Below are 17177 nucleotides of genomic sequence, written 5' to 3'. Positions count from 1 at the left end.
GAGTTTTCCCACCAAGGAAAGAATGGCTGGCATCTGTGCAATCTGTGCCATCTGTGCCATCCTCCTCTTCAGCACCGCCACCCTGCTGCCAATCACCTCCCACCATTCCCCTCAGCAGAGTGGGTCAGGGTTTATGTGCCGCTCCAGCTGGGAAATGTACTCATGATATAGATATCTAGTTTAAGAAATTATTTTTCAAATTATTTTTCCCCCAGCATGTAGGAGATTAAAGGATGTTTTTTTTTTTTTTTTTTACGTATTAATAACATTATTACTGAGTAAAATCTGAATTTGGAAAGGAATGAAAAAATTGAATCATTTCTAAAATTTTTACATATATTCTAGTAAGAAAAGTTACGTTTTTGAACCCATCGCTCTGTAAGATGCTCCCAGCAAAATGCAGGAAGGACGTGCTAGTGAAAAATGTCAGCCACTCGCAGCTGGTTCAGCTCAGGACGGTGAAAATGTGTGGGCCAAACTGGAGGAGTGCTCAAACCATCAACAACTCAGCCGGACTATTATCTCTGTTTTGAAATAAAAATACATTTCTCTTGGAACAAAATGGCAGCTTTACGTCAGGGTGCTCAAAAAATGTCAGCGAGTTTGTGAAAGCGTCCGCCTTTACCCAGTGGAGTGGGCTGTGTGGGCGAGAGCAAGTGCATTACGGATGTTGAGAGAGCCATTTTCCCAGGTGAGTTTGTCCAAATGTGTCAATAGTGAGTAGGAGGTTTGGACTGGCAGGACGAATACAGGCTGACAGCAGTCTCCTGCCGGAAGACTGGGCAGATATTAGTCTGTGTCGTTCCTTAGCTTTCCCCTGTATGCAAATTGTAATGTGTTTTTTGTACTTCTATCTGCATATATGACCATGCATCTCTGTGTGTATGTGGGTGGAGGAGTAGGTGGCCATGACCAATCAATAATCCTGATAATTAGATCTGAGGAGTGTCGTTACAGGGGCCCCTCGGGCGAGCGACGTCTCGTCTTTCGTAAAGAGCACTGTTGTCTCCTTTCCTCTGAGCTAGCATGCACCTCATTAACCTTTAGGACGAATACAAATCCAACTGGATGCTGGAAACATTTCTTGAAGATGTTCTTATGTACAAAAGATACACTTTTACTTACCGCTACCGTTTACATTATTCACTACATTGATTTGAGTTGAATGTGTGAGCATTAAGAGAATACAATTATTAACAATTTGAGTAAAAAAAATAAACATCAAAATAAAAATAATTTCCTGTTTATATGTATACCATCATTAACCCAAAATAAAAAGCCGTACACATTTTCTTTAAATTTTAATTTTTAAAAAATAAACTTTTCATTTTGCTTCTCATTTTACCAAAATGGAAATACTTGTATTTTTAGATTACGTCCCACTCCATGTGTAGTGAAATTACACCACATTCTGAAGTTACATTTTACTTCTCTAAACACAAAGGGAAATTATTACAGATTATTATTAAAAAAATTTATTCTTAACCTCAAAAAGTATTTCTCAATTTCTCATTCTTTTAGTTACACAGTGTCTGTATATTTTAAAGTACAGAATTATTAAATAAATGATTCAGTAACGAACTTTGGAATTTTTCTGTTCTGAAGCTTAATTATTGAGTCTATGAATACAGTGTTCTGATATCCCCAGACAACTTTTTACATGGAGGAAAAGCTGAACAACTTTTTTTCAATGTGCTTTTTTTTAACTGGACAATGATCAAAAGCACATCAGCAAACCTAGCTCTGAATAAAAAAAAAAGGTTATGGAGTACCATAGAGTATGGACATAAATTTGTTGAGGATGCTGCAGTATGATCTTACACAGGCAGTTAATGTGTCAAAGAATCGCCCAGTGTGGCTGAATTAAAACATTACTGCAAAAGAAGTGGGCGTTCACATTAATGTACGATTGATGAGTAATTTTTAGGAACACTTGATGAAAGTTGTATTTTTGTATGGCACTGCCAATAATCAGGGGAAAATACTTTTCTACAAAAGGCTGGTGTGGTTAATCAGTTTGAAAACTGCATTTTGAATTTCCTCAGATCATTTTTCAATAATACGAAAATCTGAAATATACAGGTGTGACAAAAACAGCAGAAATTTATAAGGGGACAAATTCTGTTTCACTGCGTTTTGCACTGGATGTTGGACAATTTAATACATAGTTAAAAATGTCCTCCTCCTGCTCCTCAAGGCCTAATGTCCCTCATGGCAGTAATCCCTCCTGCGCTGCACAGCAGCACAAGGATCATCACAATAATTTACCGGAATAAAAAGAAAAGTGAACACGGTCTCTCAAAGTCATTAAAACTGCAGGGAATCAAAGCTGCTTTGTAACTGTTTGACCTCCAGAGTGCCCTGAGACCCTGTGGGCTGTGCTGTGCTACGCTGCGCTGTGTGTGCATGTCTGGTTTTACAATATGGACTTTGGCTATATATTGTAAATGCTATTAATGGAAAATGCTGCTTTGCTTTTAAATTCAGCTAAAATAGGGGTTTGCCCACTTTTCACTTGAACATAATTTCATGAATATAAACAAAATCCATAAAAAATGCTTTAATGGCTAAAACAAAACTTATTTTTCAGCACATTTCACATTAAATCATGGACATGAATTACAAACATGGAAGGGAGTGGGTATCTGCCGATCGACATGGAAGAATTTCAACAAGTTTTACGTCCTTCATCAAATGTAGCATCATTTTACACTGTTTTCATTTGGTTTGTAAATATAAAGGGGGAAAAAACTGTTACAAAGCATTTATGTGAAAATAACCAGCGTGTGTGCATCTGTGTGTGTCCTCTGCTGTCAGGGCTTCTGAGAGCCAAGCTTGTGTTTCCCTGGTTGTTTCCTTCAGGCTCCACAGGAGGTGATTGGTGGACATGGTTTAATCGTTCCCCTTCAGCTCTTGTTATGGAGCGACATTCATCATACAGCTTCACAACTTCACCCTGCATTGTCCCAGCGCCAGCAATGTGGAGCCGGACGCACACAAGCACACATGCATAAACAGCACCACCACAAGCTCCTCCTCACTGATCCACTCTTCATGGAGCATTTGATATTCTGTTCCTGTTTAATTACTCTAAAGCGTCTGACAAGGTAGAGTCAAGGTTTCTCTCTCTCTTTTCTCTCTTACGCCTTGTATGTGTCCACGGTGCTTCACACATTAACTAGTGGGAATGATCCGGTGTGACATTCTCACAGTGTGACATTGTTGGGTAGAAATACAGTAATAAAAGAAACATGTACAACACAAGTTAATCGCTTTTTATTTAAAGCAGAAAATCAACCATTATTCTAATATAAATTGTAAAGGTGTTAAAACATTCTTTTATTATTATTATTTTGAAAATCTGATTTCCGTGTAGAAAAGAAACACCTGCTAAATTATTGTTTGTAAGTAGTTATCCTTCAGAATATACTGCCATACCTTTAAGTTGGCTCATCTTTACATGGATGTATCAGGTTGACCATAGTTGGTTAATAAAACACCTTTGGACTAGCAACCAGCCTCTGCTGTAATAACCAAGCAGCTCAGATATAAATAGTTTCATTGTACATTCGTTCATCCTCTTGACATAAATTCTCAACTTCAGTTAATTAACAGTCATGAAGATGCATAAAGGGTAGTTTGCAGGATCAAATTAAGTACAACTTAGTCTTTTAAGTTGTAAATACTGTTTTTACTGGAAAACGATTTTTTTCCCCCAAATCAAGAGTACCTGGAGAGAGCCCAAATCTGCAGATGGAGAACAAACTCCATACAAAAAGTCCCAAGCCAGAATTTGATTCCAAGACCTTCCTGTTGCAAAGCCACAGCATTTTCTTTGTTTTGGGCTATTTTGTAGATATTTTTTTAAAAATGTGTTGGTGTTGAAAATTCAAAACAAGACTGTGTGCAGCATTACTAATAAATTAGCTGTAAACATACAATACAATAATCAGACCGAGTTCCTCTTGAAGCTTCCCGCTGCTTTCAATTCATCCCTGAAAGCACATTTGGAAAATTGACTTTTAATGGCCCATTCTCTCAAATACCGACCTTGGTAAAACAAAACAAAACAAAAAAACATTTGGAAGATTAGATTCTGTATTCATAAGAGTTTTAATTATGTATAAAGCAATAAACAATTGGCACAGAGAGTGAGAAAGTGTGCTTTTGTTAAAAGTCTCTTGAAAAGCTTATATATGAGCTTTCAGGCCAGTATTCCTCTTAAACATAAATCAACAACAGTTTAATGCATTGAAAATTAAAGCTTTAATCATACTGATATAGACTGCAAAAATAATCTTGTCCTGCAACACATGGTATAATTTTACTGCTCTGATAACAAGAGGACAGAACTGGGAGGGTGGGAGAGAGGGACTGAATTAAACTGAAGACGCAGCGTTTTGAATTTTGTACAAATGATTAACTACAACAGAAGATTTAATCTGGGCTGTATTTAAAGTGAAAAGAATTAATGAAATAAAAAATTTGCATTTTATGAAAAGTCAAGTTTGGCAAGCCAGGTTTCTGCAATGCTTCACTTCCGAGTTTCATCTTTACGGCATTTCAACAAAAATGCACAAACACAGTCAAAGTTGACATAATATACTGTTTATGAAAAGCTGATTGCATTAGTTAGAGTCTCAATTACACTTATGTGACATGAATGTGATTATACAAAACTCTTTCAGCATTTATCATACCAATTTTCAAAAGCACAAGGCAAATTGTAGTGTCTAAGTAGAAGAAAGGAACAAAGGTAAAGAAAATGACATTAAACATAATACATATAGTATAGGAATTTTGATAAAATTTTGGAAAAAAGAGAAATGTTAAAAGAGAAAATTAACACTGCTTTAATAATAAGGATGATCCAAAGGGACTCAATCCGGCTTAGCAGAGAAAGATTAAAAAAAAATTAAAAAAAAACATTTTTACACAAATAAAAGAGAGAAATTGTTTTGTTTTGTTTTGTTTTTTAGAATTTCATGGCACTAGTGGTCTTTATTTAAGATTTGATGGAAGGAGGAAGGGCAGAGAGAGAACAGGAAGACATGCAGCAAATGGCCCCTGGCCAGGAATTGGCTTGAACTGGTTTAATATCTTGCAGTGAGAAATAATGTAGATATCTTTTATACAGGGTATAAACATATATTGTTCACCTCTTCAAAGAAAATGAATCAGTAACATCTTCTGAGCTGTACAGAGAAAGTACAGCTCAGATCCCCAAACTCTGTCTGACTGTTCTTAGAGGTTAGCGAACTTCCCCAAACACAGAACTGGAGAGCAGGATGTCTGAACAACATCGACCCCAAACTACATGAGCTGCTCACTGCTCAGTGTTTAAGATGCTGGAGCCTGAATGCATCATCAACGCAGTAACACCTCAGATTAATTGACTGAGTTTGACAGGCAGTTAATGGGAAGGGAAATTTCTATGAAAGGGGATTAACAATTAAAAATATCTAACTACATTTTTTCTGAGGTAATTATGAAATTCATAATTTATGCATGGGTTCTTTATTTCATAAATCTGTCAGCATTTGACTAAGATTTGTGGCCATTGTTCCTAAAGGACCTAAAGCCTGCGTTAGAGTGGTTCATTTGTACTGGAGTCATTTTAGGATGAAGCCTTTGAGGTTCAATAGTGACTCACCAGGAAGGAGACAGAAATGTGCACATACAGGGAAAAGAAAAATCATGATCCCTGAAGTTATCACGGCAAAACAGTGACTAATCATTTGGAAGTCTGAATCAGGCTTCCTCCAATAAATTTTTTAACTTATTGGTTGTTTTATTAAACAAGCTGAATAAGGAAATTCACTGGAAGATGAGAATTGAACAGCCAATGTTCTAACAGAGGATGTGAACCTCAGCTGCCCTGTCTTAATATTTATAGGCTGAATGAAGTTGGTTATCCAAAGTAACTTAGATTCATTGCTTTTTTATTAGTGTTTATTAGAATATGAAGTACAAATGAAAAATTAAATCTAGTTTGAACTTTATTTGAAAACACAAAATCAAATGCTGCACTTTTATAACCTCTATTTTAAATTTGTTTCTTATGTGTTTATATTATTTTTTGCACAAATAAGCATCCTTGGTTGTCAATGATAGTAAAAAGTACAAGTTTCTACCCCTGGCTATATTGGAATACGGATTTTTGTAGGAATGAAAACATATGTCAAAAATAATCCACTGTTTAGACATTTTTTAAACCCAAATATTAATCAGTCATCCTTGGAGATGCACATTAAGACCATACAGCTGAAAAATTGTTCTGTTTAGTCAAAATCACCCCAGTTCACAAAAATTACCCAAAAATGCAAACAAGAGCAATAAATTGAAAGCATAATTAATGAAAACATGAAAATAGAACATGGATCATGTGCAAGTGCGATGCATATATATTTCCTGCACAAGTTAAACTTGGCCTTGGAAAATAATTTAACGGAGGACTGGAGGCCTGCCCCCTGCAGCAAACTGAGATTGCTTAGCTTATCTAGCAGATATAGAGATTGGTTGTTTAATAATCTTCACACCTGGATGTGCTTGGTGGAGAATTTTACCTCTGATTTAATTTCCTATCTCCAAGGCCACACAACCTCGCAGCCACGCGAGTTACATTTCATCCTGATGACTCTCTGTGTGGGCAATATTAATCATTACGAAAGTAAGAGGACGGAAGTGACTTATTCTACTCTGTAGAAAAGAAATAATGAAACTAACCACCAGGAAGTCAACCTTCAATAAATAACCTTGGTTTAGGGTTTCCTTTTTTTTCTAAAGAAATGCTATAAGAAGTCTGTATGAGTGAAAAGCAACAAAATAGAATAGAATAGAATAGAATAGAATAGAATAGAATAGAATAGAATTCTACTTTATTGTTACACAATGGGGAATAATAAACAGTAACAGTAGCAAAGTGACAGGCAGTCAAAGCAAGCAGACTCACACCAATTTGTACTTAACTGTAAATGTTTTTACATTTGTTTATGTGTATATATCTATTTTTTTCTTGTAAAGAATATTTTTCCTGTGTAGCAAATTTGTGCTGGTACTGAAAATGCATCTTCAGCTAAGAACTGTGGAGTTTAAGAAGAAGGTGTATGAGAGAAACACAAGTTTTTTCATAAAGTCATCAGGGGAAAAGAATTCAGCATGCACACCATTTTACTTTGAGGGTCTCATGTATTCTGTATGTACTTGAGTTTTAGGATTTCTAAAATTGTTCTACTTAGGTTTCCTCAATGTTTAGTAAATACTGACAGTTATATTTACTATTATTACTACTCCATCTATTATTATTACTACTATTATTATTATTATTATTATTATTATTATTATTGGTGTGTAGTTTAATACTGTTGTGGTAAGATTTAAATAGTTTTCAATCCCAGTGAAAAGTCAGAACATAAGAAAAGAAACGAGATGTAGTTACGTTTTTTGGATTCAGTTGGATTTCTTCTTCCTGATTCTCCAAACAAATAACTTTAGACACTTAAACACAAGTGGAGTACATTTTTGTGTTCTGCTAGTAGCTTGAACCGTCTTAGAGTTTTCAGAGCAAACACAGCATGTGTTATGACAGATTGTCACTCAGGGATGGACAGATCATGACAAAAAGTGAAGGCTGCCTTTTGGAGAACACCTGAGCTGGGTGAAGTGAAGCAAATGCACAGGAACCTTTCTGCCCAGACTGCAGGCCACACAAAGACCAGAAGACAAATTGAGGCCCAAAGGGGATTCATTAAAAATTCAGAAGTGCCTCTGCTCTTTTCATCAGTCACCAGAAAATGGGGGATACAGAGGCGCAAAAAGGGGAGCAGCTTTGATATTTTTGTCTTGGATTTAATTTCCTCTCTTTTCCATATTTTATCATAAGCTCGCTCTCCCACTTCCTGAACTTCCGTCCTCCTGCCTCCATCTTTTCCTTCCCTCCAGTCCTTCGCCTGGTATTCATCATGTGATCTGACTTTAATATGGTTTATGGAGGAATATCAGCCTTTCATCACACTGTGGCTGCGCCCAGGAAGCTGCCGTGCTGCACAGCTCACAGACCAGTAAGCCTCGGCAGCAGCGTGGGCCAGTCGTAGAGCTGCTAATGCCTCTATTTATTCCGCCAGGCTGGGCGGGACGATCCGTCACTCCAAAGTGAACACCAACTCTGTGGCGCGCCATTTAGGGAGCCACAGGCTGCTCCTGCATCGTTCAGGCCACCTGACTGGCCTTTGGTGGAGATAGATGGGTGCTACGATGGAAACAGACAGAATGGAAATATGTCCAGTGAGGAGATTGAAAAATGGGGGGAAAATGTCTAAACAGATGATTTAAATGAGGAGGTTGTAGGAAAAACAGACTGTAAAATGGCATTACGCATTTTCGGCTGGATTGTAAAGCACTTTTTGTTGAGAGGTCAAATTCACATAATTTATCTTATATGTAGTTTCTTCTCGAGATTTATTTTTAGAACATATTTTTTTTTCATCACCAATAAAATAATACTGAGTATGGTGTAAAACTAACCTCAAAAGGTTTCATACTCACAATGGAGGCCATATATCTTCATATAGAGTATATAAAGACACAGTTTCACACATCATCTGACCTGTAATTAGTTTACATATTTTCTGTGTAAAGACATTTAGAATCTTTACTTCTTTTTTTTAAATTCATCATTTATACAAACATAATTCCTTTGGAAAGTCTTGGCTGATTATGGCATTGGATTTAAGTTAACTGGAGCCACACTTGTGTGTGTATTTTAATGCAGCACATGAAACAAATGACTATAAAACAAGATGCCTGGAAGAGTACAGTGGACCTCAACGAACAACACTGAAAAAGTCCCACCTCTTCATATTAGAAAAAAACTTGGTATTTTAAAGAAGTGTGAGCACATTATGGGAGCAGCTGTAGCTCTGAATAAATAACATTTGGTGACTTTGAGATCAAATCATTGGTTTGGTGAGTTTCTTGGTCTATTGAACATTTTGACTTTTAGGCCATTCTGACATAACCTTCAGCTGCTGAATAAGAAAACACGGGTTTCCTCGTAAAGGAAACTCATAAAGAAACGGTACTTATCCTTAAGTGGTGTGAACGTTCATAAGCAATAAGCAGACTTCAGTCCTTGCCTCCGGTCTGAAGGATGTGGATTGCTGGGAAATAGCGGACTGCTGGGACAGTGATAATCAAACACCATTCACGCATTACTTTTAAATGACTGCAATTATTCTTTGATGCATGATTAGCCTGTGGCAGATTCTCATGAGAATAGTGTGGCGGATTAAATATGTCAGCCTGACACTGGTGTTATTTGCCACGGAAGGCCGGGGGAAAATGCTTCAGACTCGTGAACATAAAAGTATATTAGTGTGACTTATGTTGTGAAGTTGAGTGAGATGATCGTAAAAGTTTAATCAATGGACTGTGTAATTAAAGTTAATTTCAAAATCCCATTCTAAAAAAGAGCGGGCGTGGACTAATTAGCAGTGCTGAACCTTGTCTTATCGCAGGTCATCCATTTCCTAAATCCACACATAAGTGAGCAATAATCCTTAATGAGCAGACTTTTGCTGTTTGGTGATTGCTGTTTCTGCAAGTCAGATACGCTGAACAGACTTAAAATTATCCAAACTTTTGATATCTTTCTCTTTTTATTAACCTTGAAGCAAATAAGTGATATGCAGACCTTCAAATTTCTATTGTAGCAATGAAAGATGGCTGAACATCAACATTTTACCTGGTAAATTGGTGATGATGTCGAAACCTTTAATCTGAACACCAAAAAACTAAGCATAAATCTATGAGGAATGGAAACAAGTCCTACAGATGGAAATAATAACTGCAGGAATGCATAAGAGCGCACAAAGTATCACCAAGTAAAGAAAACAACACCTTGCATGATCAAAGAATTGAAATAATCAAAGTGATCATCAAATACTTTGATCCATTTTATTAGGATTTTATGTGAAAGAGCCACATAAAGCAATGCATGTTGGGAAGAAATAGAAAAATTAATAAGTGGTATTCAAAATTTTTTCCAAATGAAATAAAAAAAAAGAGGCATACATGCATACAGTATACAGATCCCTTTATTCTGACACCCATAAATATATACTCTTGACAAATTCAAACGTCACCTAAAGAGTGCAGAGTCTGCTTGTTTGTGATTATTTATTCAGAACCCCATGCAGGGAATAAAGTAAAAGTTATACCCCTTTACCCAGACTCAGACTGACATTGGATGTCAGTAAGCGCAGACAGGGCAGCGCCCGTAGCTCTGCCCTGCTATCCTTTAACCTATGACCCTGATCTGATTCAGTCATCTGCAGCTTGAAGTGATGCAATCTGACACTACCCACTGGCCAACATTAAGGGTATAAAGTAAAAGACATGACTCACAGTGTACTCTGCACTAAAAATGAGTTACTTTGTTTTGCTGAGCTCTTCTAGGCTTCCCATTACGTGTTGATGTATCCCCTGCCAACACGCTCTTTCGTTATGATATACTCTGGCTTTGCCCTCAAAGGTCCAACACACAGGCTACTCACTCTGATTCCTTGAAGTGATAAATTTCTTCAGACAGACTTTTGGGTTGTCTGCACTGTGTAAGTATGACACTAATGGCCCTGCTTGATGCTTTTCCAGACAACCTTTGAACTTCGACGTACCTTTTCAGAGGAGCCGCCTGCGTTTAAGGTCACATTTTCCTGCCCTGCTATAAAATGTATACTTTTTTTTTCATTCAGAGGTTGATATGAGCACCCAACCCTCTAAATCTTAAGAAACCTCACATTTCTGAACAGAAACACTCAACACGGCCGGCTGGAAGGAAGGACGGAGGACAGAGACGCTGGCTGATCAATAGAAATAGCATTTGCAGCCATTGTTTTTCCTCCTCTCAGCAGAATCTCTAAAGAATCTGCTCCTTGCAATTAGAGTGGACTTGCTGATGATGTCCTCGGTGGACAGAGGATTCGATTTAGAAAGAAGCTGAGAGGAGGAAAGGGGTGGATTGTGGGGAGGTGATAATAGAACTGAAAGTGAAATTAGCTAATGGATGGAGATTTTTCAAAATGGAGAACTGAAAAACAAAGAAGAAGAAGAATTACAGAATAATATTAAATGTTTTTATTTATCATTTTGTCTGCCTCTTTTTAGTCAAATACTGTTTTAGAAAATCAGGATGACATAGGGTCACAATTTACAAAGAAAGATAAATAAAACACTAAGAAAAATAGTGACAGTGAAATTAAAGGTCTAGTTTAAAATTCTACAAGTGGATTACTAAATACAAGTGCTTGAACTTGAATCAGATAAAAAAAATACTTCTATTACTAGTAATTTGGAATTAAAGGCAATCAATGAAACTAGTTATGACTTTCTATTTTATCTGCTGCTTGTTGCATGTAAAAGGAGCAAAATGGACAAAAACCCTTTTACAAATTGTGACATGAGTATGCAGAACTAAAACCTGCAAATAATCCAACAAAGTAACTCTTTGTACTCTCAGGAATAAAAAAAATCCTAAAGATACAGATTAAAAAGATGTTACTTGAGAAATATGGTTTTGAATTTCATTCTTATGTTAGTGTCACAGAACTCACAAATCCCAACAAACTCAATAGTTTGTCAATGATGTTTGTCTCAATAGGCAAACTCAACAGACAGATGTAGACAGAAGGATTTTAACCTGTCATATAGACACAGCTTGGTGCAATTTCTCAGAAAAAAGCTCATATTTGCATTTTACTTACAGTGCAGTCCTGTTGGTGCGAAGGGATGAAATTCACTGGTTCAGGCACGACTCCAACCTACCGTTCTGAAAAAGAGCATAGTCAAAGAAAAAGGAATTTTAAAAAATAAAATTTTTCTGATTATCGACATTTCTACCCTCTCATGTTCAAGAGATGTTATACATGACTGAACTAATGAGATCCTGACTGCTTTGTATCAAAAGGACTCAGCTGAATCATTTCAGGCTTCTTATCATGGCGCCTCTTTATTACGTCCCTACTCAGGCATTCAGGAAATGTGAATCCAGAATAAAGTGGATGAACTATTTATCTCTTCTAGCCTGGGAATGACTTGGGATACCCCTGAATGAAATGGAGAGAGTCCCAGGGAGAAGGACGGACAGACGGACAGATAAATGAATCTGTTTTACTCATAACACATACAGAAATGAAAATTATTATTTTTTTTTTTTTTGCATCCCGTAGTAACTAAAACCACACACTAAGACAACTAGAAGACATAAAAGGAAAATAAGTTCTCAGAATAATGCTTTGTATTAGAAATGATTACAGGTTGCAGAGGTGAAGATGTTTTACTCAAAGACTTGGTCAGCCATTATGAGAGGAGTCTGGTTCATCTACTGCCAATACATTAAAATAAAATGTAAAAACAGAAAAACTACTGTCCCATTTACTGTCAAAAAACAAACTTATTAATTGAATGAAAATCATTTAAAATCAAAACCTGGATACTGAATAATTTTGGGCTTAACTGTGGGTTAAAAACCAGCAACAGAGCAGTAAAATGAGTTTCCCGTCAGAGCTGCGGTTTCTTTCCAAAAGACAATTTCATTTAGATTAATTTTGAAGTGACAGTGGCAAAATAGAAAGCAATTCCATCTGCAATATAAAAATTTATACTGTCAATACCATCTTTGTAAAGGAAATAGTTTTGCACAATAAACTTTGTTACTTCGCTGTGGCTGCAAGCAGCAGAACAATAAACTAAAACTCACAAAATAAGGGGAAGACAAAACGAAGCAAGAATTGCACTGCACATCACATGAAATGAAAAGCACGTGTAATAAAATCTTTCCGCTTGATGACCTCGGCAGCCCAGTAGAGAGTGTGATCCTGCCTGGAAGCCTTTATTAGTGATACTGCATGCAGGAACACAAAGCTGTGCCTGCTGCGTTGACTCGGTGAGAGTCATCTGCCCACATTTACGCTGTAATGTTGGTTGTGGGAGTTCTGGCACGTCCGCTGCACCCGGCAGGTCCAACGGTATGCGTGACAAGGCACCATTTGGAGCCGATTCTGTGCTGAACATCAGAGCTCGCCGGGTCCTAAATAAATTTCATCATCCCGCTTTCACATTCATTACCAATGCCAAACAAAAATCGCCTGCCTACCTGTCAGTCCAACTTCTCTTTTGCCTTGTCTCACTCTTTCGCACTGAGCACACGCGCAATAAAACTGATGTATTTTCACAACACAAGTCCAAAATTTGATACCATTGTTTCATCTCAGGGGTCCAGAGCAATATATGAAAATATGATAAGAACATATTGACTGCTAACTTTCATGACGGGTCTGTGACCTGATATTAGATCACAAACACTGCTAGGATTGCAATAATAAGACCAGCTTTATGAAAAGATGAAAAGATAACCTTTCAAAGGTGAATTGTAATTTTAGTTTGAGGCAATATACCCAAACAAAAGCTGAAGTAGCATCAGTTTAGGACTGAACTGTCCTAAACTGATGCTACTTCAGCCTGAGATACTGTAATATTTCCTGCAGACAAAGCTGAGGAGGGACAAATTAGCTGAAACATCTGGAGAAGTACCATCCACAACTAATCACAATAATTAGGTGTGGACAGTAAAGTCAGAATGTTCTTTAGCAATGAAGTGCACAAGCTTCCCCACAGCTTACAGTAAACAAGCAGAAGTTCAGATTTCATTCGAGTTTAGAAAGAACCTTGATGTATTTTGGTATGAATTGGGTTCTAGCAACAAAAATAAATAAATAAATAAATAAATAAATAAATAAATAAATAAATAAATAAATAAAGTAACAGCGAGTAACGAAAACAAAGTACACACTGTGCACTTCCAAATATTGATCGCCATTTTACAAATCAGGTTCCCTTTCTGGAATCCAAATTAGTGGGACTTAATGGTTCCTCTATCTGAGCTCATTGTTCTTCATATCCCAATAAAACAGCAGTAGCTAACAAATTATTTTAAATAAACTCTTTATTCTTATTTTGAATCCTGCAAAATGAATATGGATCCAAAGAGTCCTTTGATCGAATAATGTTGCAGCAGCCTCATCTGGACATCCTCCTGACCTCTCCTCTTTACTGAAGCTTGACTGCCTGCACATATGTGCATGCTTGCAGTTCCTTCTGTATCTCTGAACTGTCGTGTCGGCACAGTGTCCCAGTGCAACAGTGAATCTGGGTCAGATTCACCACCTCATACATACACCCTCATCTGGGCTCTTTTTAAAATCAAACACATCGGAGAGCTGTTGCTGCGCTCACTTCTTCTACTATCAAGCCAGAACGTCACGTTGCATTAAATCCACGTAAAATAATCAAACGTTTTGTTTTTTTTTCTTTTTCCTGACACAGAATTAACTGCTTGCAGCTGTAGCTGTTATGTTTGCTGTGGGATGCGTAAATGATCAGAGAGAATAAAACGATGCAGTACATGTAACCTGCATAGCTTGATCTCAGCAGAAAATCTATTAAAACAGATAATTGGATGGAGGAGGGATTAGAGAAAAGAACAATGCTGGTTAAATCGCCCTAAAGGAGAGCTGGTGTCAGGGGAGCTCAAGGACAGCATAGTTAATGGGGCATCAGACAGATGACAGAGAAGGAGGGAAGTGGAGCGGACGCTGGAAAAGAGGATGGCAGGCAAGTGAAAAACACTCAACATCTTGGAGAATTTGATCCTTGCAGCACATACAGCTTAAACTGAGAATGCTGGAGAAATTACTACCAAAGTGAGGAAATGTACTCGTGTACTAGTTGTTGTTTTTTTTTGTTTTTGAAGATCTGATTTCTAATTTCTCAAAGAAATGGAGAATAATTTGCAGTTCTAAATAGCATTTTGATGTGTCACTCAGTAAGTTTCATCGGGGCTCCTAAGCTGAGAAGCCACAGTGGAATGTCAGCACTCACATATCAAGGCAGTGAGTGTTTGTGACACTTCTGTCCTAGTTGTTTGACTTCTCTGACCCAGCACCACTTCCTCAAGTTTCTGTTTACTTCAGAGAAAGACATGGCAGAGCGCTCTTTGTTCAAGACTGTGTCCAACATTTCCATTGACTTCACGTTACAATTATGCAACACACTCCTGAATTCTCATGCAACCAAAGCCTTGCAAAATGTCCACAACTCTTGAACATGTTGATTGTATGTGACACATCAAAACAAAGCAGTAGATCATCATCATCATGAAGTAGCAAGAAAATTATCAGTTGATTTTTTTTTTATTTCACCAATCTTTTACTAGTCATCTAATGCCAACTAAATAAAATCCAGTGACCTAAGAGGTAATTTAATTACTAAATACTGTCCAGCTGTGTGCAATTTATAAATCTCAGTTCAAATGTATTTTTTTATGTTTGCATACTTGGTTATCATTATGTCATGAGATTATAATGTGAAAGGATCAAGCTCCTTCTCGTCCTCCAAGTGCTACTATATCTGTATGTAGAAAAGCACCGCTCCCAGTCAAAAACAACCAATCAGAGCCATGCACATACCACTCACACCCTATCCCCTTCCCCTCTGCTACATTGCAGCTAGTTCGCCACAACAAAGGATGCTAGAAATGCTCAACATAGTTAGCATAGTCACTGATGACAGAGGCTAAATGCATTTCTTATAAAGGCAACTTGTTTCTCTGTCACTAGCACATTTAGCAGTGCGTACATGCCCCTCCTGGAGGTTACAGCAGGGATGAGGGAGAAGGTGTTGTCATGAAATGAAACCAAAACTGAATTGAATTTCAAAATATTATATGTAAATATATGTAATGTACACAATCCTGAACACATCATTCCAACCAAGAATGTTGCACTGCTCTATGATGTACTAAACTACAGCATAAAACTGGGTTTCTAATGTGATAAAATGAAAAGAAAAATGTGCAAGAAGAATCAAACTTTGTCTTGTCTTGGTCAGTATGTCACCCACCAGTTTAAAGGTCTGAACTGTGCAGAGCAGGCCTTGCTAAATTCCCGTTTAAATAGCAGAAGGAACATGAGCGTGCATCAAGATTGGACGATGAGCGATGAGTGCTGCAGCTGGAAGCTGCAGCCTCAGCAGAGCCCTGCAGGAGTCAGTATTCATCATCCAGGACAGCGCAGGAAACATGGAGGTGCTGGTCTACATGAACAAATGCAGGTACACAGCAGAACTGCAGCCATTTGCTTTTTAACCACCCATCACCTTCATCCTCAAGGTGTATAATCAATTCGTCTGTCCAGAAAAAACACACATGTCCAAGTTAATGATTAAATGTCATTAACTTGTTCTGCCAAGGTGTCAGCATGAGAACATTTACAGATTTATCAAAAAATGTTAATTAGGAAAACTGCAGTTAAACTCATTTTAGTTCATTTGATCTTTCACCTAAAATCTAAATAAGTATAAAATCTTATTTTTGAAGAAGTGGGATTCTTAATGGTGAAAACTATGCAATTTGTGAATCCCAAATGCCCGAAAATAACACGAGACATCATTTTTTGTTTTACACGTTCTTTCAAAAGTATCTTCAGTCCAGTGAGAGCTAAAGCACCCTGAAGAAATCCAGTTATCTTCTAGTCAAGCAATAAGGACAGCCAAGTCATACATGCCTGAGAGGGTTCACCCGCTTCTGAAAAAAAGAAGTACAAAATGATGTAGTCTTGAAAATGCATTCAAACACCCAGAACTTGTTAATATTACAGTTACAAATTGGGATTTCATATGATAGACCATAAAAAGTAAAAAGGTTTCAGGGTTTTCAACATTTTTTCCAACTAAACATTTTTAGTGCATTTTTATTTGTGAATGAACTTCGACTGCCATTTTAAAAAGCCCATTTGTGGGGACTACCTAATGTTTATGAATTTTCTTCAAGCTGAAATGGTATTTTTCATATTGCTGTAATTTTTTTTTTCAAACATTCACAGACAAAAACCTCAGGGCTCCATTTTTTGGTGTTTTTCACGTCCATGAAAAAAGTGTTGGCCTGCTAATTATTCAGAGTCCCATATGGCTCTGGTAGATATGGCATCCACATGTCACTCTAAACTAAACACATGTACACTTATAACCTTTAGCAGCACTGAAGGTTGAGGAATATGCTGCTAGAAAGGAACTGCAGCATGGCACAATCTATTGTTGTCAATGAGACCTTAAGCTGACAGTATGCT

The 17177-nt window shown here is 37.2% G+C and overlaps 1 protein-coding gene across 3 annotated transcripts in view; it reads right to left on the bottom strand.

The window, feature by feature from the left end:
- Nucleotides 1-4592: 4592 nt before the first annotated feature.
- The window catches only part of timm44 (translocase of inner mitochondrial membrane 44 homolog (yeast)), a 33308-nt gene continuing 20723 nt past the window's right edge, over nucleotides 4593-17177 (bottom strand). Inside the window, exons 14-15 of one of the 3 annotated variants that reach the window (XR_001776545.2) lie at nucleotides 11760-11824; nucleotides 4593-8248 (exon numbers count right to left, since the gene is read on the bottom strand). The gene's annotated coding sequence lies outside the window, so the exon portion shown is untranslated. The other 2 variants (XR_533596.3, XR_014087301.1) reach the window with 2 other exon arrangements.

The sequence above is a fragment of the Poecilia reticulata genome, chromosome 4 (genome assembly GCF_904066995.2).
Source record: "Poecilia reticulata chromosome 4, P_reticulata-male-v2, whole genome shotgun sequence".
NCBI classification, from domain to species: domain Eukaryota; kingdom Metazoa; phylum Chordata; class Actinopteri; order Cyprinodontiformes; family Poeciliidae; genus Poecilia; species Poecilia reticulata.
The sequence above is the reverse complement of the archived record's forward strand: the minus strand, read 5'-3'. Positions and strand labels throughout refer to the sequence as shown.